Source organism: Neofelis nebulosa, chromosome 12 (assembly GCF_028018385.1).
Source record: "Neofelis nebulosa isolate mNeoNeb1 chromosome 12, mNeoNeb1.pri, whole genome shotgun sequence".
Classification (NCBI taxonomy): domain Eukaryota; kingdom Metazoa; phylum Chordata; class Mammalia; order Carnivora; family Felidae; genus Neofelis; species Neofelis nebulosa.
This window is the reverse complement of record NC_080793.1, coordinates 86,589,497-86,616,990: the sequence shown is the minus strand read 5'-3', so window position 1 is coordinate 86,616,990 and position 27,494 is coordinate 86,589,497. Positions and strand designations below refer to the sequence as shown.

The 27,494-nt window shown below is 41.1% G+C and overlaps 1 long non-coding RNA gene across 19 annotated transcripts in view; it reads left to right on the top strand.

The window, feature by feature from the left end:
- Positions 1-27,494, top strand: part of LOC131492120 (uncharacterized) — an 80,033-nt gene that overhangs the window by 26,624 nt on the left and 25,915 nt on the right. For 6 of the 19 annotated variants that reach the window (XR_009251868.1, XR_009251866.1, XR_009251870.1 and 3 more), the window contains 5 exons: positions 6,725-7,052; positions 8,761-8,875; positions 9,048-9,207; positions 11,762-11,926; positions 24,596-25,613. This is a non-coding gene — a long non-coding RNA (uncharacterized LOC131492120). Of the gene's footprint in view, positions 1-6,724; positions 7,053-8,703; positions 8,876-9,047; positions 9,208-11,761; positions 11,927-13,972; positions 16,101-24,595; positions 25,614-27,494 lie in introns of those variants that run through there. The other 13 variants (XR_009251875.1, XR_009251864.1, XR_009251877.1 and 10 more) reach the window with 10 other exon arrangements.

The following is a 27,494-nucleotide window of genomic DNA, read 5'->3' as shown; positions in this document are numbered from 1 at the left end:
ATCCGTCCTGCCTGCATTTCATCTTCCTTAATCACTGTTTTCATCACCTCACACCCATGCTGAGAAACTCTCTGGGGATCTTCATTCTCCACCACATCCGAATGCCAGCCTGTTTTCAAGGCTTCTCTTAATCTATTCTTTCCTTACCTCTCTGGCTTTATTTCCTTTGCCAGATGTGGTTCTGGTTCCTGTGGTTTAGAGAGAATGGGATTTGGGGGCACACATCACCCCCCACCCCCAAAATTTAAAATCTGCATCATTTTTCTTCAGCACAGTTGAGCCTACTTGCCCTAAACAAAAACACACATCAGCAGGGATTGCTTCCCTCATGCTCAGGCCAGGGCAGTGGGGCTTGGGGGCCCTCCGGGGAGAGGGGGTGCAAGGAAGCAGGGTATGCCCCTCTGCCTCGTATACTGGGAGAGGATGAGCACTGAGAAAGGTGACTTGACTCACTAAAGTCGTTTGCGGAAATCTCTTCTGTTTGACAAGACAGGTAGAATGCACACAACTTAGAAGGCAAATAGGAGACAGATAAATTTGAAGACAGATAAGGCTGGTTGAAAACCTTGGAAAATGGCACACCCCGTATAGGGCAAAATTCAGCAGATCACTGAGCCCCGGAGAAGATGCCAGTGGGGGCTGGTGAAGGAGACTCCAGAGAAGGCTTACCTACTGGAGCAGGCTTATCCCATCTGCAAATAAATTCTTTTCAACTTTTTCTTCGTGTGTGTGTCTGTGTGTTTACTGGCCATTTCCATTGTTTTCCAGAATGATTTCCAGAAGTCCTCATTCTTCCACTTAGCAGCTGTATGATTTGGGGCAAGTTTCTTTACCCATAAAGTAGAAGTAATAATGGAAATAGTTATTTGGGGTTGTTGGGAGGGCTCAAGGAGATAACGTATCTAAAGAGCACAGGGGCACCCGGGTGGCTCAGTCAGTTGAGCATCAACTCTTGATCATAGCTCAGGTCTTGATCTCAGGGTTTTGAGTTCAACCCCACCTTGTGCTCCACACTAGGTGTGAAGCCTTCTTGGTAGGCAGGTAGGTAGATAGATAGATAGCACAGAACATGGTCCAAGATAAAATATTAGCTATTATTCTTATTGTTGTAATTGTTACAAGTATATATTTTGATTTGAGCAGCTGCTGAAATTCTACTTTCTCTCAAGATACCTTCAGGTCACTCTAGTTTAGTAAACATTTACTGAGTGCTCAGTATATTCTGGGCACTGATAGGACACTGATGATACTACAAGATGCTGACCTTGCCCTTGGGTAGCTTACCTTCTAGTAGGGAAGGCAACCCTGTAAGTGGATGATTCCGGTTTAAGGCTGGGCTGCCCTATACACTCACCACCAGCTGCATGCAGCTGCTGAAACTAAATTGAGATGTGCTCTACATATAAACTGGATTTTGAAGACTTGGTTTGAAAAGAGAATGTAAAATATCTAATTAATAATGGTTGGTACAGGGGAGCCTGAGTAGCTCAGTCTTACTTACTTGTTAGTATAGTCTTGATTACCTGTTGAAATAACATTTGGGGTATGCTGGGTTAAATACGTGATTATTTTTTTTTATTGAAGCCCAGTTGACACACGATGTTACATGGGTTTCAGGTGCACAATGTAGTGTTTCAACAAGTCTATGCATTATGCCGTGCTCACCACAAGTGTGGCTACTCAGTCACCATATGATGCTATCACAATACCACTGACTACATTTCCTGTGCTGTACCTTTTATCCCTGTGACATATGCATTCCATAACTAGAAGCCTGTGCCTACCACCCCTTTACCCATTTATCAGTCTATTTCTTCTGTTTATTCCCTTTTTGTTGATTCCATATATAACTGAAATCATATGGTATTCGTCTTTCTCTGACTTATTTCACCTAACATATGCTCTCTAGGACCATCTATGTTGTATATTTAGGACCATATGTTGCTATATGTATATATATTCATATATATATGTATATATACACACATTTATATACATACACACTCACACATACTACATGTTATTTGTCCATTAATCTATCAGTGGACACTTAGGTTGCTTATACATCTTAGCTATTGTAAATAATGCTGTAATAAACATAGAGATGCATATATCTTTACACATCAGTGTTTTCTTTTACTTAGGGTAAATACCCAGTAGTGGAATTACTGGATATATAGGGTTTTTATTTTTAATTTTTTGTGGAACCTCCATACTGGTTTCCACAATGGCTGCATCAGTTTACATTCCCACCAACAGTGCACAAGGGTTCCTTTTTCTCCATATTCTCACCAACACTTGCTATTTCTTGCCTTTTTGATTCTAGCCATTCTGTTAGGTATAAGGTGATACCTTTTTGTGGTTTTGATTTGCATCTCCCCGATGGTAAGTGATGTTGAGCAACTCTTCGTGTGTCTGTTGGCCATCTGTAGGTCTTCTGTGGAAACATGTCTCTTAACATCCTCTGCCCTTTTTTAAATCAGATTATTTGAGGTCTTGTGGTGTTGAGTTGCATGAGTTCTTTGTGTATTTTGGATATTAACCCTTATTGGATATGGCATTTGCAAATGTTTTCTCCCATTCAGTGGTTTGCCTTTCTGTTTTGTCGATGGTTTTCCTTGTTGTGCAAAAGCTTTTTATTTTGGTGTATTCCCAATAGTTTGTTTTTGTTTTTGTTTCCCTTGCCCGAGGAGACAGATCTAGAAAAATGTTGCCAAGGCCAATCTCAAAGATATTATTGCCTTTTTTCTTTTAAGACTTTTATGGTCTCAAGTCTCCCATTTAGGTCGTTAATCCATTTTGAGTTATTTTTGTATGGTGTAAGCGGTCCAGCAAGTAGCTGTCCAGTTTTCCAAACACCATTTATCAAAGAGACTCTCTTTCCCTCCTTGTATGTTCTTGCCTCCTTTGTTGTAGATTAAGTGACCACACAACTGTGGGTTTATTTCTGGACTCTCTATTCTGTTACATTCATCTATGTGTCTCTGTTTGTGCTGGTACCATACTGTTTTGATTACTAGAGCTTTGTATTATATCTTGAAATCTGGGAATGTGGTACCTCTAGGTTTATTTTTCTTTCTCAAGATTGCCTCGGCTATTTGGGGTCTTTTGTGGCTTCAGACAAATCTTAGTATTATTTTTTCTGTGAAAAATGAGGTTGGTATTTTGATAGGGATTACACTGAACCTGTAGATTAGTTTGGGCATTATGGATATTCTAATAATATTGGTTCTCCCAATCCAGGAGCATATTTGTGTCATTTCCACTTACTTGTGTCATCTTCAGTTTCTTTTATCAACCTTTATAATTTTCAATGTACAGGTCTTTCACCTCCTTGGTTAAATTTATTCCTAGGTGTTCTATTCTTTGTGGTGCGATTGTAAATGGAATTGTTTTCTTAATTTTGCTCTCTGTTATTTCCTGTATAGAAATGCGACTGAGGCACCTGGGTGGCTCAGTCGGTTAGGCGAATGACTTCGGCTCAGGTCATGACCTTGTGGTTTGTGGGTTCAAGCCCTGTATCGGGCTCTGTGCTGACAGCTCAGAGCCTGGAGCCTACTTTGGATTCTGTGTCTCCCTCTCTCTGTCTGCCTCTGTCTCTCTCTCTCCCTCAAAAATAAATAAACATTAAACATAAATTAAAAAAGAAAACAAATGCAGTTGATTTCCAGGTATTATTTTTCCTCCTTCAACTTTACAGAATTCCTTTTTTCTAAATGTTTGTTTGAGAGTGAGTGAGAAAGCGAGCCTGTGTGCAGGCAGAGGAGAGGCAGGGAGAGATGGGAATAGAGAGAATCTCAAGCAGGCTCTGTGCTGACAGTCCCCAGAATTCTTGTAAGTTTTTTAGTGGTGTCTCTAGGGTTTTCTATGTAAAGCATCATATCATCTACAAATAGTGACAGTTAAACTTCTTCTTTATTATTATTATTGGCTCCTGGGTGGCTCATTCAGTTAAGCAGCCAACTCTCAATTTCTGCTCAGCTCGTCATCTCGTGGTTCATGAGTTTGAGCCCTGTGTCAGCACTAGGATTCTCTGTCACCCTCTCTCTGCCCCTCCCCTACTCACTCACGTGCATGTGCTCTCTCTCAAAATAAAAAAATTTAAAAACTGTAGTATTAGAAAACTTAAATTTATGCAGCCCCTGTTGTGCTTCTGTTGGGTGGCAGTGGTCTACGGTGATAGAGGGTGCTGTGGGAACCAACTCAGAAGGGCAGCATGTCAGGGGGTAAAGGAGTGCTTCCTGGAGGACCAGATACATCCTGAGCTGAGTCTTAAAGGATGAGCAGAGGTTACCCAGGCAAGGACACAGCTTGAGGATATTCTAGATTGAGGTGACAGGAAGGCCCAAGGAAAGTGTGCCATTGGGGAGGAGCCCTGGGAACAGTTGGTTGTTACACAGCCTAAAGTGTTAGGAGCTGGGGACTGGAAGATGATGAAGCTGCCTGAGAAGTGAGGCCTGTCTTCCTACCATTTAACATCTAGTCGTCATTAAATGCCCTGGTTCTCGTCTTACACCTGAGGTCTATGTGTCCACTCTTTGTTTGAAGTTTTGTGGACTATTGGCTGTTGAAAGTTTGAGGTTTCTGTCTCTACAAGAATAAGACGATCCTGGAAGATAAAACTAAGGCATGCACGTACGCTCCTCGGAAGGCAGAATGTTATTTTCCCTTCTGTACACAGTCCTGGAGAGTGGATAGCAGGCTCACATTTCTGCTTCAAGTGTAGACCTAATGAATGGAAACCTAGAGGAAGGTGAGAGCTTTTGGTATGCTCTCATTCATTGGGTCCAAGGAGAGTATACATGACTGCATTCACACCCATCTCTATGTCAGTGACCTTCAGTGGACTACCTCCCACCCCCAAATTTCTACCAATAAGGAATATAATTGGTCTTGGAACAACACAGCTTTGAACTGCACTGGTCCACTTACATGCAGATTTCTTTACAGTACTGTAAATGTATTTGCTCTTAAGATTTTCTTAACATTTTCTCTAGCTTACTTTAAGAATACAGTATATAATACATACATGAAATATGTGGTAATTGACTATTTAGGTTATCTGTAAGGCTTCCAGTCAACAGGCTATTAGACACATCTGGGGGGAGTCAGAAGTTATACATGGCTTTTCGACATGGAGAGTTGTTGCTCTTGACCCCTGCCATTATTCAAGGGTCAATTGTATAATCATTTATCAGATTACACTAATTTGGAAGCTCATTATATCCACTCTATCCCAAATCACCCTCAGGTCTTCTGCCTTTAATAACTAATTATTAAATGGACATTTAGTAGGTCATGCAGGGTGAAAGAGGAGTACCAAAGGAGACTGAAAACCTAAGTGGATGGAGAAGCTGGAGAGTGACAAGACATCTTCAACATCTGCTTCTCACTCTTTAACGTGCACGTGAATCAAACAGATCCTGCGAAGATACTGGTTCTAATTCATTAGGTTTAGGGGTGGAAGCAACAATATGCATTTTTTTTTGAGCTTCCAGGTCATGTCAGTGCTACTGGTCCATGGACCTCACTTTGAGTTACAAAGTCTTCAGAGTCAATTTAGTACAAATCTTTACCCACGGCTGGAAACTGCATTGCAACAGCCCTGATGAATCATTAGAAGCCTCTGAGGGAAGACCTATCGCGTGATTCACCTCCTCCTCCTTTGTGGCGTAAGTCTAATTGTTGGAATAGTTTTTCTTGTCCCTAGACGCTATCTGGGAAATTTCTATGCATTGGTCCTTGTTCTATTTCTGGAACCACGGAGATAATGAACCTGATCTCTCTTTCTCATGACAGCCATTTGGAAATTTGAAGAGTATTTTTATATTTCCCTTAATTCTTTTCAGTACATTAAATCTCATCTCCTTTCGCTGTTAATCATAGGACCCTCTGGGCTGTCCTGGGAATCTGTTCTTTAAGTGTACCTCTTGTAATTGAGCACAGCAGTCTTGCTTTGTCTAAACATCAGAGAGTAAGATGGGCCTATTACCTCCCTGGCTGTTGATTTTCTGCTTCTGCTAGAGTCCTCTGTCATCTTGGCCTGTTGACTACTCTTTGGGTGTCACTGCTTGTAAGCCCCTCTTAGTGAACAGAGCTAGAGAATACATGTATGCTTATGTGTACGTGTATGTCTATGTATTTTCTCATTTGTCCATCCATCCTTCTGTCCATCCATCCATCCATAGAAAACTCTGAGTTCAGCATGATAGATTTACTCCAATCCAGTTGCATAGGTAGATTGTAGTTTTCTCCCTTTCCATGTTTACAAGTCCCTTCCCTGGAAGTAAAAAAAACCTGCCTTCTTATATCCTTAAGATAGTTACCTGTGTGATCAAACCCTTGGGTAAAACCAATCGTCTATCCATCACCGCTGTCCTTCCCCTGTGCACGCTTGCCTCACACCACTCACTTCCCAACACACTCCCACTTCTTCTGGGACTCAGCTAATAGTTTTTGGTCTGAACTATTTGGGAAGGCAAGGGGAAAAGGAGAGGAGAAGTTTTTTTTTCTCTTTTGACTTGTAATTGAGTGAATTATACTAATAGGTTTTTCTAATATTGACTCATCCTTGGACTCATGCATTGTGCCCTGCTTTGATTTTTCTACTCTTTCATTTAAGATTTCTTGGTAAGTTAATTTATCTTGCTGATCTGAAAAGGCTTTGTCATGCAAGAAATGTTCTTAGACATTCCCTTAATTCCATTCTCTTTAATTTCTACAGGGGGAATATAAAGATTTCTCCTGACTTGTGTGAATTTTTCCAGAGTCCTTTCTTTTGGAAATGCTACAAGATGGCTGTGTTTTCAGTGGTGGAAATTATCGATAGGACTCAAAAGCAAGGAATCACAGAATATCTGCTTTCCAGTAGTGATGTATGACTCACCAAAGCCACAACATTTTTTATAATACCCTTAGTTTTTTTCATAGAAACAGAACTGAGATTCCTAATATTTCCTGGAATTTTTTTAAAAAGGAAGGAAAAAAAGAATTCAAGGAGATGTCCATTGGTTAGCCCATCACTGGCACGCATCGGCGTTGAAGAGTAATTGGTGAGTAAACCAGTACCGATACCACTATCCTTCATGTCCAGCCTGCCCCCAAAGATTTTCTTGGAACCGACAAGAAGGTTAATTGAAAATATAAATCTGCTTTGGAAAGCATTTGCATTTTAAGCAGAGATGGAATTTGGGGAAGTGCCATGTAGACGTCTGTCATTCTACAAGTCATAATTATTGTCAGTGACCCGAGACCTGGAGCAGATCATGATGGTTAAATAATGTCCATGGTGTTGCTCTTGGGGAAAGCCTTTGTCCCCACCTGATCATTCCCACATTGCCTTGGGTCTTTTATGCCTAAAGTACATATGTTGCTTCTGTTTATCTGAGTAGTTAATTTTGGAGGCAACCATTTTGCAGATCTGATTTCCTTCCTCTGACAGACAAGGCCTGGATTGCTCTCGCTTTTATATTTCATTATTCACACATTCTTCCCCATCTCTCACCAATCGTCCCACCATTTCTGTTTAAAGAAGATCTTTAATATGTATGTAGACCCATCCCAAAAGGTCTACATGCTACATGTGCACATGCACATATACCCACAGTGCACGTGTACTTCTGTATATGTTCTTTTTAATTTTTTTTTTCTTGACTAGATCACTCCCAAAAAAAAAACATTTGAGTATGACAAAAGCTGGTAAAAGAGATGAAAAGGATGATACTTTTTGGTTAGGGAGTTTGAATTAATTTTTGCCGTGACAAGTTGACTATTGGGGCACTGTGTGTCCCTGTGAATTGCACGCTTCAGCTACGTCCCTGGCTCTGTTGACCCACAGAGAGAGTAATCCAATTATCCAAATAGGGAAATGCCTGAAAACAATGAATAATCAGAAGTTGCATTTTAGAAGCATGTTCATTCATGAAACTGGTAGGTCACATTCATTTTAGAAGTGCATCAGCAGGAATTTTGTCTGAGCCTGCACTTAGAACATTCATTCATTCAGTCAGCAAACACATATTGAGAGCCTTCCATGTGCTGGACACTGTCCTAGGTGCTGGAGATGTATTAATTAGCAGAGAGAAACATGGTCCCTGATGATTAATTTAACAACTGGTTTTTTTGAACCAAAAGCTCTGATGTTTCATATTTTGCAATGCCTGTACTCTAGATACTCCCACCATAACCAATTTCAAGCTCCCCAAGTTCTGCAGTGCCTGGCACATAGAAACTGGCCACCATCATCATGTTCCTATCTTGATCATCATTAGGCTTGCTTTGACAACATAATAAAAAGAAGCTCACGACCTACAGGGGAAGAGTCTAAGATGTGCTCAGGGGAGTGTGTGGAGAAGGGTCTGAAAGATGAGGGACATTCCTTTTTTATTTTTTACTTAAAATCTGTAAGATGTGCATTTTTAGAAGTATGTATTTTATAACCTTTAAAGAAAGAATTTACAGTGCCCAAGTGACCAAGCATGGCTTTCACATGATGCTGGCCAGATGTGACCACATCGTGGATATAAGACTGTTATTCCAAGTCCCATATCACAATATGTGAATCCTTGATAAATGGCTGTTGAATTGTTTTCCTGGTGAGAAGTGACTTAAACTATTCACAGAAGATAAGCATTCAATTTGCTGCAGAACAAGTCACCCCAAAACAGTCGCTTACTCTACTGATGATATTTATTTTGCTCACAGGTTTGCAATTTTGGTGGGGCATGGTGGGCACATTATGTCTCTTCTCTTTGGCATCAGGTGGGGTGACTGGAAGGCTCTGAGTAGAATTCTCTGAAGGGGCATGCCTGTGTTGGCAGGAGATGCTGGCTGTTGGCTGGGACTGCAGTTCAATGGGGTCATTTGTCTCTCCAAGGTAAGTGTCCCAAAACAGAGCCAGGTGGAAGCTATTATCAGCTTCTATGACCTAACCTTAGAAACCCTACACCATCACTTCTCCATATTCTTGTCCGCGGTGGGGGTCGGTCACAAAGCATCACCCAGGTCCAAGGAGAGGAAAATTAGATTGTACTTCTCTCTCTATGCAGGTTCTGCAGGAAGGTGTGGGACTGGAATATTAATGTGGCCACTTTTGGAAAAGACAACCTGCTCCAAGAAATTCTCACCTTTTCCATGTCATCTGTACCAGCTGTAGCTGCAGAGAAAATGTGAAAAGTGAGCCAGATTCTCTCAGCTGCCCAGCTGCATGTGAGCATTGCAACTTCTTCACGCCAAAAATAAGGCACGGTGTAAGCTGTCAGTGCTTAGCTGGGAAACCCAACAAATTTTCATGTTGTATTTCCCATGCCTAGCACAGCCATGAGTTTTAAATTCCCTGTGAACTGTCAAATATAGCTTAAGCAAAAACAAAACAAAACAAAACAGATGAACTCATGACAGGGATGGTGGAAGTTTACCTTTGCTTGGTTGGGCTCTGTATTTTAATTATTGTTTCTAAGCTTTCTCAAAGAGCACAGCTAGGAGATTCTTCAGTGCATATAGGTGTCTTTATGCTTGCCAGCCACACGATGGATAAGGCTGTGTAGAACTTCATGTAGTGCTTGAGGGTCGAATGCATTCTTCCTATTATCTACTTACTAGGGTTGGAGTTGGTTCATTCATTTGTATCCTCAGTGTCCCTTGGTTCCCCACTGGGGCATGCATAAATAGAACATATTAGCAGGAGACTAACAGGTAATTACCAGATATGTATGGATTGTCCATAGAGTAGCACTTAGAGAATTGTCAGAAAACATCCAGTTAATGCAGTCTGCTCAATTGGAATCTTAATTTATGGTATGAATTGGTAGCCCCAAACCAGCAGTGTATTAGACCTTCAGGGATTCTAATTTTTAAAGACACTATTATTATAATTTTATACTTCTGAACCAATCCAAGTTCTTTCCTAATATAAGAAGATGAGGTCATTGTGTAACAGAGGTCTCAAAAACTAAGCTCTTTTGGCAATTCACATTTAAAACAAAATGGTTCATGGCTGGATAAATCAAATGGAATTTTAACAAAGTTTTGTCCCCAATCTTTTCTTGTTTAAGCTGAAGACAACCATGAGGTATTTCAGCTAAGACAAGTCAGTATTTTGCTTTGCAGAAATTTGTTGACATTTTTAGCAGTCCCTTTTCTCCTGTAACTACAATGCCAAATGAGCAAAATGAGTGTACTGACAGCCAATACTGTCCCTGCTTCAATGGAATTCAAATATTGTGTGTCCAGATATTTCTGTTCCTTGACATATACTTGTGAGGAACATTGCTAATATCCCCAGCTCAGACAGTTAATTATAAAAATGATCAGTGAAGATAGCCTGGTGGTTCTTCAGTTCACCTAGGGGGAGCTTGGGGCTCACTCCCCAAAGATGCTGTTTCACAGGCCCATATGAATCTTGAAAATTCCCCTTATGATTCTGGGTACCAGCCCAGGCTGGGACCAATTGAACTAGAATATTTGCTAACTCCTAAAGTAATTTTTGTGAAGAGGGTTTTGCCTTGATAGAAGTTACTGTGGCTCAGGACAAAATAGTATTATGATTCAATTTCTATCCTTGGTAAACATTTTAGAGTAGGAACTCAGGTTTCCACTAAACTTTTATATATTGACTCACTTTATAGTAGAGGCTATAGCTTTGAGAAAGAAATGGGGGAAAAGAATTCCAGTTCACAAATCACTGTTTCCCTCTTTAGCTTTGTGTTTGGGCTGAAATATTTCTTTTATATATAAATGTTCTATATGATGATGGTTATCATTATTGGCTACAAGTTTTTGTGTTTTTTTTTTTTTTTTACATTCTTCAGGCCCTTTCAGCTGGAGTTCCTAAAATAAACAATTATAAACTATTGTTTTTGGTTAGAAGTCACCAATGGGGCATGCCTCACAAGAATGGCAATTGTGTAGAGCCACAAAGAATAAATAAGATTTCCACAGGTAGAAGAGTAGATAAAAGATACTTCCAGGTAGAGGGAACGGAATAAACAAAGGCACAAATGCTTGAACTTGCTTGGCACACTCAAGCAGAGGTGATTAGCTCAGGGCAGCCAGGGTACAATAGCTATGGGAGATACCCATGGCTGGAAATATTCAGCCCTAAGTGATGGAAGCAAAGAATTCTAAAGTTTTGTTCCTAATTGTCCGGAGTGCCCTTTTGAAGAAATGTGTTTAGATAGATTCTGAGGATGCATCTGGCTCTGGGATTAATGAGGGCTCACAAGAAGGGTCAACAGAGTATCAGGGCCCCATAATTTCTCTTTCATACCTTCTCTTAATCCGGCATATAAATATGCTCAGTGTCTTTTTCCTGCTCGTGATTCTCGTTGTGGTATCTTGGAATATGTTTTGAGATCCTTGAGGGAGTCGTGAAATGTTGACTCTGTGGACAAGGGGGTTTTGCTTTTGGTTGTCATTTTAACCCTGTCGGTGGGTACTCTGGCAGGACTGTCCTGGAACATATTTAAGTGGTGAGAACCATATGAAATACACCCTAATGTTCACATCTGAATTTCTGAATCAGTGATCCAGTCAAAGGGATGACTGAGTAACTATTAATCTGATTGGCTGCATGTATATATTTTCATTTAAAAGCTGATGGGGCACAGCCCTAATTTTTTTTTTCCCAGAAGATAATAGCTAAAGTAGACGTTAGATCCTACTTCAGTGTTTACCAGAAAAGTTCACACTATCACAGCACTTGCATGATGTGAAATTTTATTTTGCTTTTTTTTTTTTTTTTTAATGTTTATTTCCTTTGGAGAGAGTGAGCTGGGGACAGAGAGAGGGAGACACAGGATCCGAAGGAGGTTCAAGGGTCTGCACCATCAGCACAGAGCCCAACACAGGGCTTGAACTCACCAACAGTGAGATCATGACCTGAGCCGAAGTTGGACGCTTAACTGACTGAGCCACCCAGGCACCCCAGGTGAATAATTTTTTAATAAACCAATGCAAATATTTTACATGCTTCAAAGAAACTTAAAATGTGTCTTTACCTGCTCAAAATCGTAATTTATGTGAAACCTCTCTTTGTTGTTCCCACTGTCTTTCAGTTCTGCCCAACAATCTCCTGGGGACAACAATATGTAGGCTTTTGAATAATGCTGCTTGAAGATTTTATATTTAATTAACATTTTTTTTTCAATTCGTGGACTTTCTTGGGGGAACACATTTTAGCTAAAATCAGGATGTGTGCATTGTAAATTCTGTCTGCATTTCCTGTTCATCTCTCACCTCCTATTCCCTCCCCCTGGTACTAGTTATTAATTCCATGCTAGTTGATTTTGCAAAAAGAAGAGAATAAGAACATGATAAATAAGGCAGAAGAGATCTTCCAGTTCCCCTCCATTTTGAATGTGGCTCTTTGTATATCCGACAGTGCAAAGTTTAAAATTATTTTGATTTAGTAAGCTAATAAGGTCAATTAGTTCTTAGTGCTGGAGCAAACACTTTGACTTTTAGCTAGATATTAAGTTAAAAACCTTAGAATGTAAATCTATGGGGAGTTTTAAAGGTTGTCCAGTCCAGCCAGAGCTTTGGAAATAGGGCCTCGTTCTTGAAGAAACTTCTCCACCCTTTAGGCCTAGAGTTGTGCTTGGTCATCCCTCAAACACTTCCTGTCCCATTATTTTGACCTTAAAACAGCAGTCTTCATGCCAATGTAAATTTTCTAGTGGCCACATATCTGTGGCATACAGGTAAGTTGTGTAATGCTCAGCAAAGTACCCAGTTTGGGCCTCAGGTCTACCACCTCTTAGATTTGTAACCAGTGAAGTTACCACCACTGAGCCTTATTCATTTATCCAAGGCATTCAGAAAATCATCCATGTGTCAGCACTAGCCCAGATGCTGAGCATACAGTGTTCAACAAAACAGACATAGTTTCTGTTCCCAAAGAACTCTGCTTCTGGGAATATACAACAAAGAGTTACCATTTGCAACCCAGAAGGTCAGTTCTCTGATAGGGAGAGCCCAGGCTTGGAAATGGGGCATGCTGGACAGGCAAACTGTTTGGTGTCGTTACCTCAAAGCTGAGACAGGAATAATTATGAGTTCCTTAACTTTCTTCCATGTAAATGGTGACACACCTACCTTGTTGGGTTAGAGTGAGAGACCGAAACAATGAATGTAACATTCCAGAGCTGTGCCCAGCCGTTCATTATTGAGCCAGAAAACATATATTGAATAGATAGCATTCCAGGCAATTGGGATTCAAAAATGAGTAGGGTGCTGTCCCCATCCTCATGGGTCTTACAGGCCAGAGGTCCAGCCCTAGCTTCTGAGGCTGCTGTATTATTGCTGTGCCCCCCACCCTTGCCTGTTCACCTGTCTGCATCTCAAGAGCACCAGCTTAGGGAAGCCAGGAATGCTTGTTTCTCTCGTCTGCTGTTGTATGTTCAATGCTCAGCAGTTCCTAGCTGACCTTGGCTGCAAAGATGCAGCCCATGCCCTCCCTCACCTTTTCAGTTCACACCTGCCCAACTTTTTACTGCCACACCCTGCATTTATTTGCCAGAAGGTCTCCTCTAGCTGCCAAAGCCCACTCAGGCCACACCTGGGGGTGTGATGGGGAATTAAGCCCCATCTAGTTGTCCCACATCCTACCCCCTCTGAGGAATTATACTTACCCCCATGGCAATAGCTTGATTAGTAATTTACCCTTCTTTGGCTGTTTCCCCTCTTTTTTAAAAAGTTTATTTAGTTTGAGAGAGAGAATCCCAAGCAGGATCCACACTGTCAGCACAGAGCCCAATACAGGGGCCCGAACTCATGAACCGTGAGATCATGGCCTGGTATGAAATCAACAGTTGGACACTTAACTGACCTAGGCAGCCAGACGCCCTTCCCCCCAATTCCTAACCAATGATTTCAGAGGGTCCCCCAACTCCACCAATTGCATTTGAATCTTTGTCTAAACGTCTGCCCAAACTAAAATGTCCACACAGCATCCAAATCTTTATCTTCTATCTAGATAATTCTGGTGCCTGTAAAGAGCCCATCTCATGATGGGAACTGAAAATGTCAGATAACCTTGCAACAATGGATGGATACTTGACCTGCACTGAGCTAATCAGACGCATGTACTCCATTCCCTATGTCATGAAGAAGGAAAAGACCAGAATTGATTCTGTTGACAGATGGTCGCAGAGACCACGACCTGAATGAGCATTTCCAGCATCCAGTGTCGGCACTCAAGGCACAACACCCTGCACAGAACATGGCTTCCCTGAATGGTTCTACCTGGATATTTTTGAGCCCTGCTCTTTTCCTTGCAACCTCTGAGCTTCTACTTCTCTTGTCCTCACAGAGATTCTTAGATCTCTCCAGTACCTTTTGTGATCAATTCCTTTCCTGCCAACCCATCACGTTCAGTTCCTGCAGCATGTGCCTAAGAAGGTGGTCTGTGTGGGTCAGGACAGAACCAAGAAAACAGTCCTCTACCTCTTGCAAGCAGTTGGGACTTAATACAGAAGATGATGGAAGATCTGGAAAGCCAACCAGGGAGCAATGAGGTAACCCACAGATCAGTAGCATCTGGAAGCTACCATCAACCCTGGAGCTGGAGGAGCCATGGGGGAAGGAAGGAGCTAGCACCACAGGACGGGGGCTACCCAGAGAGGTGACCAGTTGGGTCCCAAGACCTGAGGCCACACCAGGAAAAGAGCCAGAAATAGACCTGAACGCCAACAGGCAATTGCCATGCACAAGTAATGGGAGCTCACATAATTTTTGGCTGAATGAAGAGGGCCAGGACCAGAACCTTGTGTTATACCAACTTTTAAAGGCTAGGGGAATTAGACCTTGGCCCCTAGGGAGAAGCAGTCAGAGAGCCAGGAGGACACCGAGGCAAGAGTAGCATTCCCCATGCCACAGCTCTGAAGCCATCAAATCTGCCAGACCCCTAAATGGATTTCCACCAAACAGACCTCTGAATTATTCATTGAGTCCAGACAGGAGACTCAGAGTGCTTATCCATGAGCTTCGGGTATCATAGCTTCTAATCCAGGCTATTCCCTGGGTAACCTGAGTTATTAAGTAAGGATCACAGTGCTTGCCAACTTTCACTGGGCAAGATAAGAAGCAATGCATCATGGAGATTTTTAAATAGCTTGGCAAGATGGGGAAACACATCACAGCAGGAACCTTAATTGATAAAGTAGAGACAAGTGCACTCATTCTCACGGTTGGAAATTACGGGACTGTCCTATTTGACTTCTGTGAGTGGATGGATTGCAACATCTTTGTTAGTGGCAAAGCAGAAGACAAAACAAAGCTCTGTGTCTGGATTTGGGAGAAGGAACGTGGTGTGAAGGAAAGAGCACCATTTCAGATCAGGAGAACTTCATTTGAATCTCACCTCCACTGCTTGTTAGCCTTGTGATTTTAGATGTTGTTTTCAACCAATCGTTAGCCTTTTCGTGGTTAAAAGTGACAATGTGGGCCACTTATCATTCTGGGCACTTCATAAATATTTGTTCCCAAATCCCCCTTCTTTTTACCATAACTCTAGCCTAGGAAAAATTCTTTCTCCAAAAAAATAGCTGGGATGAATCATTTCAATAGGAAAAAGTTTAAAATGAATTAAAATCCAAAACTCGGCACTCCTGGTTATTATCGAAAGCACCACTTTCCCTGGGCAGTCTACATCCAAGGCTATTTAGTCAGAATTTCAGATGGTCTAAAAAAATTTTATCTGTGCCTGTTTTTGTTTCTTGAAAGAAAAACCTCACTTCCCTTGCATGCCATCAAATATCAGTTCATCTATATTTTGAGCGGGATTTCATCCTCCGTTGGTGCCTGGGTGTTTCTGTGACTTGAGCAAGGGATCCCTGTGCCTTTATCACCTGGTTTCTGCCTGACGTGGCTGGAAAGATGATTGCCTCCAGGCCCATCACAAAGGAGCGGGGCCTCCACGGTGCATTAGCAGCACCAAGGAGTATTGCCAAGATACAGCAAAGAACACAAGACTCCATGGTTCCCCTCTGGGTTTCTGGAGCAGCTGTCTCTAGCTCAGCTGTGGAAATTTCAGTTCCTTCATTGAAACCCAAACACCTGTGTCCCCAGACAGGAAAATGCCTAAGAAAGTGACTTCCTCCATGCTGGCTAGTCCTGTGATTTTATTCAGCCCTTAAGGACAGTGTGGGGGCTGAGGACTACACACCAGCCTAGCCAGAGAGGGAGGCAAGCCCCAGAGATGGTCACTGAGGTAGAAAAGTACTAGCCCACGTTGATGCCTGGGAGCTGCGCTCAGAGTACTCAGCGCTTACCTTGGCTTTGAAGCATCAAATGGAGGGATGCCTGGGTGGCTCAGTGGATTAAGCGTTCGTCTTCAGCTTAGGTCATCATCTTGCAGTTTGTGAGTTCCAGCCCCGCATTGGGCTCTTGGTTGACAGCTCAGAGCCTGGAGCCTGTGTCTCCCTCTGCCTCTCCCTGCTCACACTCTCATGCTCTCTCTCCAAAATAAATAAACCTTAAAAAAATGAAACATCAAAGATCAGACAAAATCAGGTATCACTTAAACTTTGTCATTGCATGGGCAACCTGTATGCCTTCTCTCTCATTCTGCTGGCTCATCTTTGGGACGATACTCTTTAATTTCAGAGCACCCAAGGGATATTTATCCCTTTGGTTACATATCAGTCATCTGCCTTTAAATATCTTACTTGACATGACTTTGTTTTAGAAAATAGCATTTCAAACCCAAATTTTTTATATTTTAAAGATTTATTTTTGAGAGGGGCAGAGCAAGAGGGAGACACAGAATCCAAAGCAGACTCCTTTTAGCACAGTGAGTAGAGTAACTCATGTAATTTTTACTGTAACACAGTGAGGTGGGCCCAGTACAATCCACATTATCAATGGGAAAGGTACAGCACAGAGAGTAATTGACTAGCAGAAGATCCTAAGTGCCAGAGTCAGGATTTGAACCCGGGCCCTCTGCCTCCTACATCTCTCCCAAGCTCAAGAAAATCCACCAGGTCATTTAAAGGTTTTTATAGGGGCATCTGGGTGGCTCAGTCAGTTGAACATCCGACTCTTGGTTTTGGCTCAGGTCATGATCTCACAACTTTGTGAGTTCAAGCTCTATATGCTAGCCTACTTGGGATTCTCTCTCTCCCTCGTTCTCTGCCCCTTCCCTACTCGTGCTCATTCTTGCTCTCTTTCAAAATAAATAAATCAACCTAAAGTTTTTATAAAGCTCTTTCTGCTGTGTGTCCTGTGGTTTCACCCAAATTGCTTGCTGTCATTTATCCCTATGCCCACTGCTCACACTGGATTTCTTCTCACTATTGTCCAGGAGATTTCCTTCCTCTCCCTCTTGCATCGATTCCAGGTTTTTGGGGTATCGTTCCTTCTTTCTTGTGGAACCATCCTTTAGAAGACATCTCAGAAAATGTTTGCATTCTGTCTTGATAGTGTGGGGTATGGCGTTCAAACGTCCTTGGAATATTTCTCTTCTGATCTCTGTTAGTACGATGTTGGGCCTCCTGGTTTCCTCTGTATTTCAAATTTTTTTGATGTTTATTATTTTTGACATCTGAAGGGTGTCAGAGAATCTGACAGAGAATCTGAAGCAGGCTCTGAGCTGTCAGCACAGAGCACAATCTGGGGCTCGAACTCACAGACTGTGAGATCATGACCTGAACCAAAGTTGGACAAAGCCATCCAAGTACCCCCCCAACTTTTTAATATTTATTATTTTTGAGATGGAGGGAGGCAAGGTTTCCTCTATATTTTAGAAAAAGGTTTTGAGTTATTTCCTTATTGTCCAAATCTTTTACAAATTTTATATTTATGAATATAACTTTAGCTCTCACCTGTAAATTTCTAAGAACTCTTTCTTATCCTAATAATAATCTCTCCTTATTTCTTTTTCTTAATAGCATCCTGACCTTTTTAAGGATAAATAGCTTCTCTCTCTGAGGTCATTACACAGTTTTATTAAACTTTTTTTGAGTTTCCTTTCTTCCTCCTTTGTTTTGATGTCTCATCTTTTATGTTAGAGACTTTCTTCACATGCCAAGTAATCTTTAGCTCTCAAGATTTGAAAAAGTGAGTAAATGCTGATGGGAAACTCTATGGAGTTGGGCATGGCTTGTCAGATGCACTGGATGTGACTGGATGAAGATTTGTCTTTTTCATTAGGAGGTTTCTATGTGTCTGTAGGTATAGGTTTGTCTCCAGGCACATGAGGTTTTTTTTTTTTGTGCTGAATTTATTAAAATTCAACGTTAGATGTGGGGGTTCCTAAAACCTCTTCTGCTATTTCTGCAACTTGGTTTCTACTTCCCTGCCATCTTGCTTGTCTTTTCTTTCCTCACTACTTGCTTCTGAGACATTTTAATGTAGAGGGGTTTGGTTCATGCTGACCCATGTCCTCAGAGGGCTCTTCTCTCTCTCCTTTTTTTTTAATGTTTATTTATTTTTTGAGAGACTGAATGCCAGCAGGTAAGGGGCAGAGAGAGAGGGAGACACAGGATCTGAAGCAGGCTCCAGGCTCTGAGCTGTCAGCACAGAGCCCGACACGGGGCTCAAACTCACCAATCATGAGATCATGACCTGAGCTGAAGTCAGATGCTTAACCCACTGAGCCACCCAGGTGCCCCTACAGGACTCTTCTCTTACTACCCCTTATCAGCTTTACAAATTTCCTAAATGCAAATGGTGCTATGAAATGATAGTATGAATTACTGTTCCATTTGTGCCACAAACCCAAACGTGTCAATTGTGGAGTGAAAAACTCTAATTGTTCTGTGATAGCTGTGGATAAACTTGACTTCTGGACTGGTGCCAGCTTACATATGATCCTTATTTCCTTATAATGTGTAATTATTGCATTTAGATCCATTCATTATTATATTTATCTTGAAGCACATTAATCTCCTTGTTGCAGTGACTCTGATAAAACCACGTGTTTAGTTATCTTCCTGTGTATTGTAAGTCCCGTCTATTGAGTTTCAATGGAACTCTCTCAACCTCTTGGCAAACTTATTATTAAGGACTCCTTCCTAAGCCCTTAAGTGCTGTAGAAACTAGTAGCCGTAGATACAGCTGGATCCTTAAACATGATTTCCTTCATGGGGCATTTCAAATACTTAATTTTCTGGCCTCACACTGGGTTGTTTTCTGCTTCTTGAAGCTTACCACACTCTTCTGATTTCATTTCTGTCCCCCATCACACTTTTTCCATTCTCCTTTGGTCCATGTACTCAACTTGACCTCTGATGTAAGACTGCCTTGAGATTCTGTACTCACCTGTTCTCTTCTCTACCAAGTCTCTTTATGGGATTCCAACCAGCCCATAGTTTTATGCTGATCGATCCCAGACATTTATCCTTAACTATGTTGTATCCCTAGGACTCCTGACTCTAGTTGCCTTTGCAACATTTTCACATGCTTAGCAGTGACTCAGAAGTTCTATACGGCTTGTGCTGTCTTCACACACACGGTCTACCCCTTACACACCTCTTTCTTCCCGTTTTGGAAAATGGTGCCAACATTTAGCCACTTGCTCCAGCCCCAAATCTGACAATTTTCCTTGATTCTTCTCTTTCACCCAACTCAAAAAAGCCATTTATCTACACACTACTGACCCTTCTCCAACATTCACCTTGAATCTGCCCAGTTCTATGCATTTCTAGGACTCTTGGCTCAGATAAAAACATTCTTTTCTGACCAGCTACAATGGATTTTAACCTGCCATTTCTGCTTTCAGTCTTGCACATAGCAGCCACTGCAAACTTCTTGAACCATAGATCAGATCAACCATCAGTTTAAAATTTTCTACAAGTCTCTATGACTATAGAAGATACGTGCTCTGGCTTTTGCCTACCAAGTCTTTCTTTGGTTCCTCACCACTCCAAGCTTATTCCCTCCTCTGGAGTCTTTAAACTAGCTCTTCCTCTGCCCACACACATGGCATATTCTTGCTTATATTCCCTTCTAAAATGTCACCTCCTCAGAGAATCTTTGCCCGGGTATCCACCAAGAGTGTTCAGCCATTTTCTTTCCCTTCAGCCTATTTTAATTCTGTGGATAACACTTACCACTATCTGATATATATAAAATTTTGTCTTTACTTATTTTCTGTTTGTTGCCCCCACCAGAATGTAAATTCTTTGGGAGCAGTGACTTTATCAATGTCATTCAATTTAGTATCATGAGTGTCTGGCACTAAGTAAACACTCAGTGCTATTTGTTGAATGAACAGACGAATAAGGTGGATTAAAGGCACTTTAGAAGTGAGAAAAACAGAGTAAACCTACTTGCCACAGATCACATAGACAGCAGGCTATTTGGCCTATTGCTTTGAATGGGATCATTGTCCTAATGACCTCTACTGCATCCCATGGTAACTAGCTTTTTTGTTTTTATTTTGTTTTGTTTTTGAGAAGGGGGGGTGCACTAATACATGCGGGAGGGAGAGGGAGAGGGAATCTTTAGCAGATTCCATGCTCAGTACAGATCCCAATGCAGGCTTCCATCTCACAACAGTGAGATCATGACCTGAGCTGAAGTCAGACCCTTAACCAACTGAGCCACCCAGGCGCCCCTATGTTTTAAGGAATTTTTTAAGGACATTTTTTAAAGGAAAATGTTGAATGAGAAACTTGCAGTCGTCCCCAGGTTTTGTAGGAATGGAGGATGGAGAAAATGGAGGTAATTTAGAGCAAAATGGAAGAACATCTAAAGAAGATCCCTAGTAACATTACCTCTATTTTCCTGAGGAGAAACCTACCGCTTGAAGAGGGCTTAAGTCACTCAGCCTAACTTACTCAGAAAGGGGTGAAACCACAGTTCAAACTCTGGTTCCAGTTTCAAAGACATGTATTCTCTACCACACCTGTTGGTGGTGATTCTCAAACCTGACTGATCTAACCCTTTCTAATTCCATCTACTTAACATGGACATCCCTCTATATGTCACAGACACATAAAAATGCTGGGTGAAATAAAATGAGACTATTTTACATACAGGCAAGGAAGAATAGAGGGAGAAATTTTGTCTCTTAGTTTCTTGGTCTCTATGTGCCAAAAATAAAGAAGAATCTCATAACTAATGTGTGAGTACATGAGTTGAGGCTAGAACAGAGGACATCAGACATGGCTAAGGGACATACAGGGGTTGGGTCTTTTTACACATGTCTAGAAGACAGGAGTGGCCCTTAGGCCTAAGAAAAATAAGGATTTGCAACTGAAATTCACACAAAGCTAGAACCCAGAAAGACCTGTTCTCACTGTATTAAGGTACTATAAAGCATTATTCCCTTACTAAAGCTACTGACAAAATTCTCACTGATCAGATATGGAAAAAAGATCCCACAACAAATGGCAATTTAAATATCTATATCCAGTGTAAGTGTAGAATTCAAATTTTAGACCATTCTCATAGCAGAGGAATCCCAAGTGGAGATATTAATGTAGATATAGTAAATATTTCTGGCCAGTGAAATTCCTGGACTCCACAGGAAAAATCCAGTGTAAGACTTCTCTGTAGAACTACTACCAATCTTAAAGTACACAGCATTCCACAAGGACACTACATCCTAGCTGAAAAAATACAAAGTACAGATTAAGGAAGCAGTCTAAAAATGGGGGAGTTGACAGATGCATGTGGGAAGAATAACACCGAAAGAATAAGATAAACTAAATGTCTAAAGCTCTCTATAAATTTAAGTATAATTGCAATCCTGAAAGAGATAGAGACATAAAAACCCTCATGAAAGAACATAAAAAGAACAGGCAGATATGACAACCCAGTAGAACAACTCAAAGTGAAACACTGTAAATAAAATTGAACAATGACCAGTTTTGAGAGCAGATTGGCACAGTTAAAGAGAGAATTGATAACATGGAGGATGTATCTGAGGAAATTACCCAGAGTGCTGCAAAGACAAAGAGGTATGAAATCAAAAAGACAGGTTTGGAGATAGGGAGAATTAAATTAGAAGTCTGAACTTAAGTCTAATTGGAACTTCAGCAAGAGAAGATGGGAAGGCGCAATGCTTTAAGTGAAATGGCTATGAATTTTCCAAAACTAAGGAAAGTCCTGAAACCTCACACTGAATCGACAGAGTGCTGCATACCATGTACAAATCTGGTATATTCATCGTATGAAGAGAACACTGAAGCAAACACTAGTTGAAGATCCGGTAGAGAAAACAGATAACATACAAGGGAATGATCATTAGAATAGGAGATGTCAGCAAAATAGAGACCAGAAAACAAATCTACCTTCAGATCATCAAAATCACCTGAGAAGCATATGAAACTATAATATTATGGTTTTATCCCAAATGCTTTGAGTGGTGGTCAGGAATACCATTTAAAAAAAAAGAAAAAAACAACTTCAAGGAGGTTTAAAACGCTTGTATTCCTGAGCACCAAATACATAAGCACACACCTATATTCACATTATCACACTGATCTCAAGTATGTGTTAGTGAAATCTGCCCCTCCCCCAAAAAAACATGGAGAGTTTTAATCCAAAACCAAGGATAATTTCTAATTTTTCTCCACACAGTCTCCAGGAGATTCATGCTAAATGGTGCAAGATGATCTCCAAAGAACTAGGTGAAGGAGTGAGTGCAAGCATCTCGGACCTCACACTTCCTCACATTCCCAATTCCATCTCCTCCAGCACATGTACAATGAGCATCAGAGGACACATCATTCTCCATCAGACCTCCACAATCCCAAGAGCATATGTGAGGAGAGCATTACGTGATACACGATTCCCAACATACTTGATACTTTATATTACATCCAAAAAGATACCTTAAGACACAGAAATTTAGCCTATGTTGCCTTTATGGACATCTGTTTTCAGACTACTGGCTTTCACTGCTGTAAAAAAAAAGCTAATTCTACATTAATACGAGGTTTTATTTTCTCTAAACCTCTATACTCAGAGGTGTTCATTCCAGTATTATATACATGTAGGTAAAAACCTGGAAAACTCCAGCAGGAGGGAGGGCAGTGAGGTTTTGTCACAGTGTCCTATGCACGTGCAGTAATGTTTGCTCTTTGGCCAGAACTCCTTATACTTTGCTTTTCCCCTTTTCATAAACAGTGCTTATGTAAACATTAGCACATCCACATGACAGAACTATGCTGGTAGAAAAATGATGTTTTGAACAGATAGTTCACAAAAGAATAAGAATGTACCATAAACACATAAATATTTAACCTCATTAGTAATAAAGAAGATAAAATTCCATTTTCTTCTATAAGATTAATTTGGGGGATGGGCACTACTTTGCTACTAGTGTTATAAATTGGTCCATAATTCTTGGATCAAAAGTTGGTGACACATAGACACTTAAAATTTTACTTTGTTTTTGTTTTTGTTTGCTGAGCAGTTCCATGTAAAGACTATATATTTTAAAAAATTGAACAAGCATAACATTGTTTATATTAAGAATATTTGGAAACTTAAGTGTCCAAAAATAGGAATTATGCCAATAAGATCTGGTGTTATACAATGGAATACAGTTAGGAAGGATACTAAATAATATATGGTAGTAACTCAAAAGTTGCAAAATTGAAGGTAAAGCAGTATTTTTATAGTTAAGAACACACAATGTCAAGAAAGAGACGTACTAAGAGTGAATAATAATTTTCTCTGGGTAGCAGGAACATATGGGTGGGTCTTTTTGTATAGAATTTTCTTTAAGTTTTGAAATGACATTTTATTGTTTTTAATAAGGAGAAAATGGTCAAAAATTTTTAAGCAATATGAGATAATGCCAATAATGGCAAAAATGAAGGTTGCCTTATGATTACAACTATATGGAAATGTGTAGATAGAAGAAAAGTGGGGGAAAGAGGGGAAGAAAAATCTCTCTTAATAATGGTGTTCTTTGGCCAGGGGCATGTGGGACAAATGTTTGCTGCTTTTATGAATTTTTCGTACTTTCTAATTTATTACAAATTTCATACTTAGAAGAACTAGAAGGAAATTTAATCAGGTTTTTTTCCCCATTATAATTTCATTTTAGACACCTCTCTGCCATAGCAAGGAGCCATTCTGAGTCCTAACACCAATTTTCTGGGCTCCATCCAGGCCACTGTCTTAGCTAAGTTTGCATAAAATATTACTCCTGAAGTTATGATTTCAATCAAAGGAGGCTGGGAGACTTTTCTAGAATCCTCTCCTGAGTCTATCAGGAGGCTGGGGGAGATCAGAACCTGTTTGTTTCCACTCAGTATTCTGTCTGGGTCTCCAGAGGGGGCGGAGAGCAATGAGATCTTGGCACCATTGCTGGAGCTCCATGTTGTAGGACACTTGCTTTCTGGCATCAGTCCCTGACACATATGCTTTGCCTCTCCACTTTCGAGCAGAGGGCTCCTTGCCTGCACTAGTCTGGATGTCAGCAAAGTGGCCTGCTGGCCCCAAAAGTTTTCCATATGAATTGCTGTGGGTGGTTTCTGCACATTGAAACTTGGCCCACAAACACACCCCTCCCCACACACATACGACATATTCCGTTAGAAGCCATCCAGGTTCTTGGCCTGAATATTGGCCAAAACCAGACTTCAAAGGATCACCTATTTTCCATCTGCTACGATACCACATTCCCTTCTCCTTTCAGCTTCCAGGCCCTTCTCCTGTCTTGTCTCCACATAGCTACGTGAATGAACTGATCTCTCACCTCCATGGCTGTAGAATCTTCTGCAGCATCCCATCACATTCAGGATAATGTATGTATTTCCATAGATGGAAAGCAAAGTCCTTCATGATGTGTCTCCAACTTACCTACTCACCCTTCCCCTTCACCAAGCATTTCCAACCTTCCTCTATTGCTCTAACTCGCAGTCTGTGGCCTTGACCCACTTCCTCACTTATCTCTGCTTTTCTACATGCTATTCCATAGCCTTCTCCACTTGGTCCCTCCTTCACTATCTTTTCATCCTTCAAAAGTCAACTTGAGTGTCATTCCCATTGGGAAGCCTTCCTGACTCTCACCGCCCATCTTCCTCCTCTGTCCTAGGTGCTCTGGCACTTGACCCCTACATATGCAGCTCAGCTCTGTCTTTCACTGGATTGTGAGGTCCTTGCAAACAAGGACTGGGTTTTCCTGTGGTCTTATTCCAGTGTCTAGCCTACTTTCATAGTTTCTAGTGAATAGCAAACACTCAAAAAGGTATCGAGCATTTCCACTCCTGGTATAAACCCAACAAATCCAAGACATGTACAAGAACATTCACAGCAGCATTGCTGGAGTTAGTCCTAAACTGGAAAGAACCCACAGGCCTGCTCACCATAGAATGAGTAAATCACAGCATTTTAAGTAAATAAATCCTATACAACAATGAGAAGGGATGAATGAATGTTGTGAATTCATCTCGCAAACATAATGTTGAGTGAAAGCATTTGCAGAAAGAAGAGTAAATGATCTATAACTCCGTTTATGTTAGAAATCATGTGAGTAGTTACCCTCGAAGGTACAGGGGAACTGACAGGGGCGTCTGGGATCCCAGTAATGTCCTGTTCCTTGACCTGGATGCTGGTTGCATGGACATTTTCACACCAAGAAAATCCATCCAGCTGTATATTTATGATTTGTGCACATATCTATCATACGCTAATAAAAATTTTAACTGAAGAAAGTTCCCTTTGTGAAACATGTCTCTCTGGTGTTTTGAACAGTGACAGAATGGGCAGTGTATGTTTGCTTCAAGTGAATTGCCAGCTTGATTAATGCTCTTTTCCCCCCACTCACGATGGTGTCACATGGTAGAATGGAAAAAAAAAATTTAAGTGAAAATCTCTTCCTCTACTGGGTCTAGCATTTGCTTTAAGAAATGTGATGCTCATTGGTGTCAACCAGGTGTTCATTTGGGTAGTTGGGATTCTCAACTTGAATTTTGGCAACCTCAAATAATTTGGGGCTGTATCACCGTATAAATAACTATAACTGGCATTTCAATCTTTGTATCTTCATCCTTTTGTATTTAAGGTTTCTGTCACCAACAGGCATAGGCTTATTGGCTTGCACATGTCAATCACACCTTCTATATACTTTATTGATTCACCTTTCATTGCTACATTTCAAAATTGGTTGTCTTCTTGGTAAAAAGATAAATTATCTACGTTAATCTTTCTTCTCCTCCAAATTTTAAAGGGTCTAGAAATACCCAGACTAGGGGACATGTTTAAAAATACATTTCCTTCTCTTTCAACAAACCAATACATGTACAAAAGGAGCCTGATGACCCTGGATGTTTGAAATGGCCATGGCCATCTTGGCTGTTCTCTGGGCCCTTCACACTGGAGCCCGTCCACCCATCCCTGCAGGGACTCACCGAGTTTCTCTCTCACGTTCTGAAATAAAAGCCTTTCAGTGTCTGCACAGATGGGAATTCTGCTGCCACCTTCTCATTTCACATTTCCTGCACTTTTCTTCCTGAGCACTTGACTGCCCAAAATAGAATCATGGTTTTCTGAGTCTGTGTGTAGGAATTTAGTGGGGGAAATGGCCCAGGTTTCTGTCATTCCCTGTAATTACCACACCTTGAGGTAGTTTTCCTCTTGGCTACAGGGTAGATCACAGATTCAGAAGAGTGCTCAGAGTGTCTTTCAGAGAAGAGCGTGGATTTTCCTTCAGGAGGTGGTTGGGGAGGGCTCCCCTCATGGCAGGGCATCAGTGTCCAAGGAGGACACAAGAGGGCACAGAAAACAAAGCCTTTGCATGCTTTGCCACCCAATAGCCCCCTTCTCCTATTCTCTGCCTTTCTGAGGTCTCTTCCTCACTGGATATCCCCTCTTCTCTGCCTTTTTAAACTCAGCTCCCAAAAGGATCAACACCCCTGCTTCTGGGTAGCCTTCCTGGATGACTTCCTCTGAAAGTGATTTCCCACTTGTCTCATTTTCTAGAGCCCCTGCTAGTATTAACTGAACACTTCTGTGCCAGACTTTATTCTTAGCACTTTACATATACATATACAAAGTCAGAATCCTTACAATGACTCTATAAAATAGGTTTGATTGTTATTCCCATTTTATAGATGAGGATTCTGAGCCATAGTGATACCATAGCTCCCTAATTAGATGAGAAGCTCCGTTTACCAGCTCTGACTTAGGGACTTGTCCCTTTCACAGCACAAGGATTGGAGATTTGCAATCACTAATTCTTCACCTCATACTTGTCCACTTTGCTGTGTGGTGAACTTAAAACCATGAGAAAAAGATTTTGAAAACCATTTCTGCACATTGTATGTTACCTTTCCATTTCTGTAAACATGGGGTACTGTGCAACAGAGGCAGGATTGATAAAAAAAAAACCACAATAACAAAAAAAAGTCCTTATTTGGTAAGTGATGGCACGGTGGTAAGTGATGTGCATTCAGTAGTCTCCTATTCCCAGCTCTTCTCTCCCAAAAGGATCAGAGAGAGGTTACAAAAGCTTGCAATAGGATCAACTAAGTAGATTAAGCCAAGGGAATACAAATGTAGGAAGTCAAACAAAATCCTGAGTTCTGTCATCACCC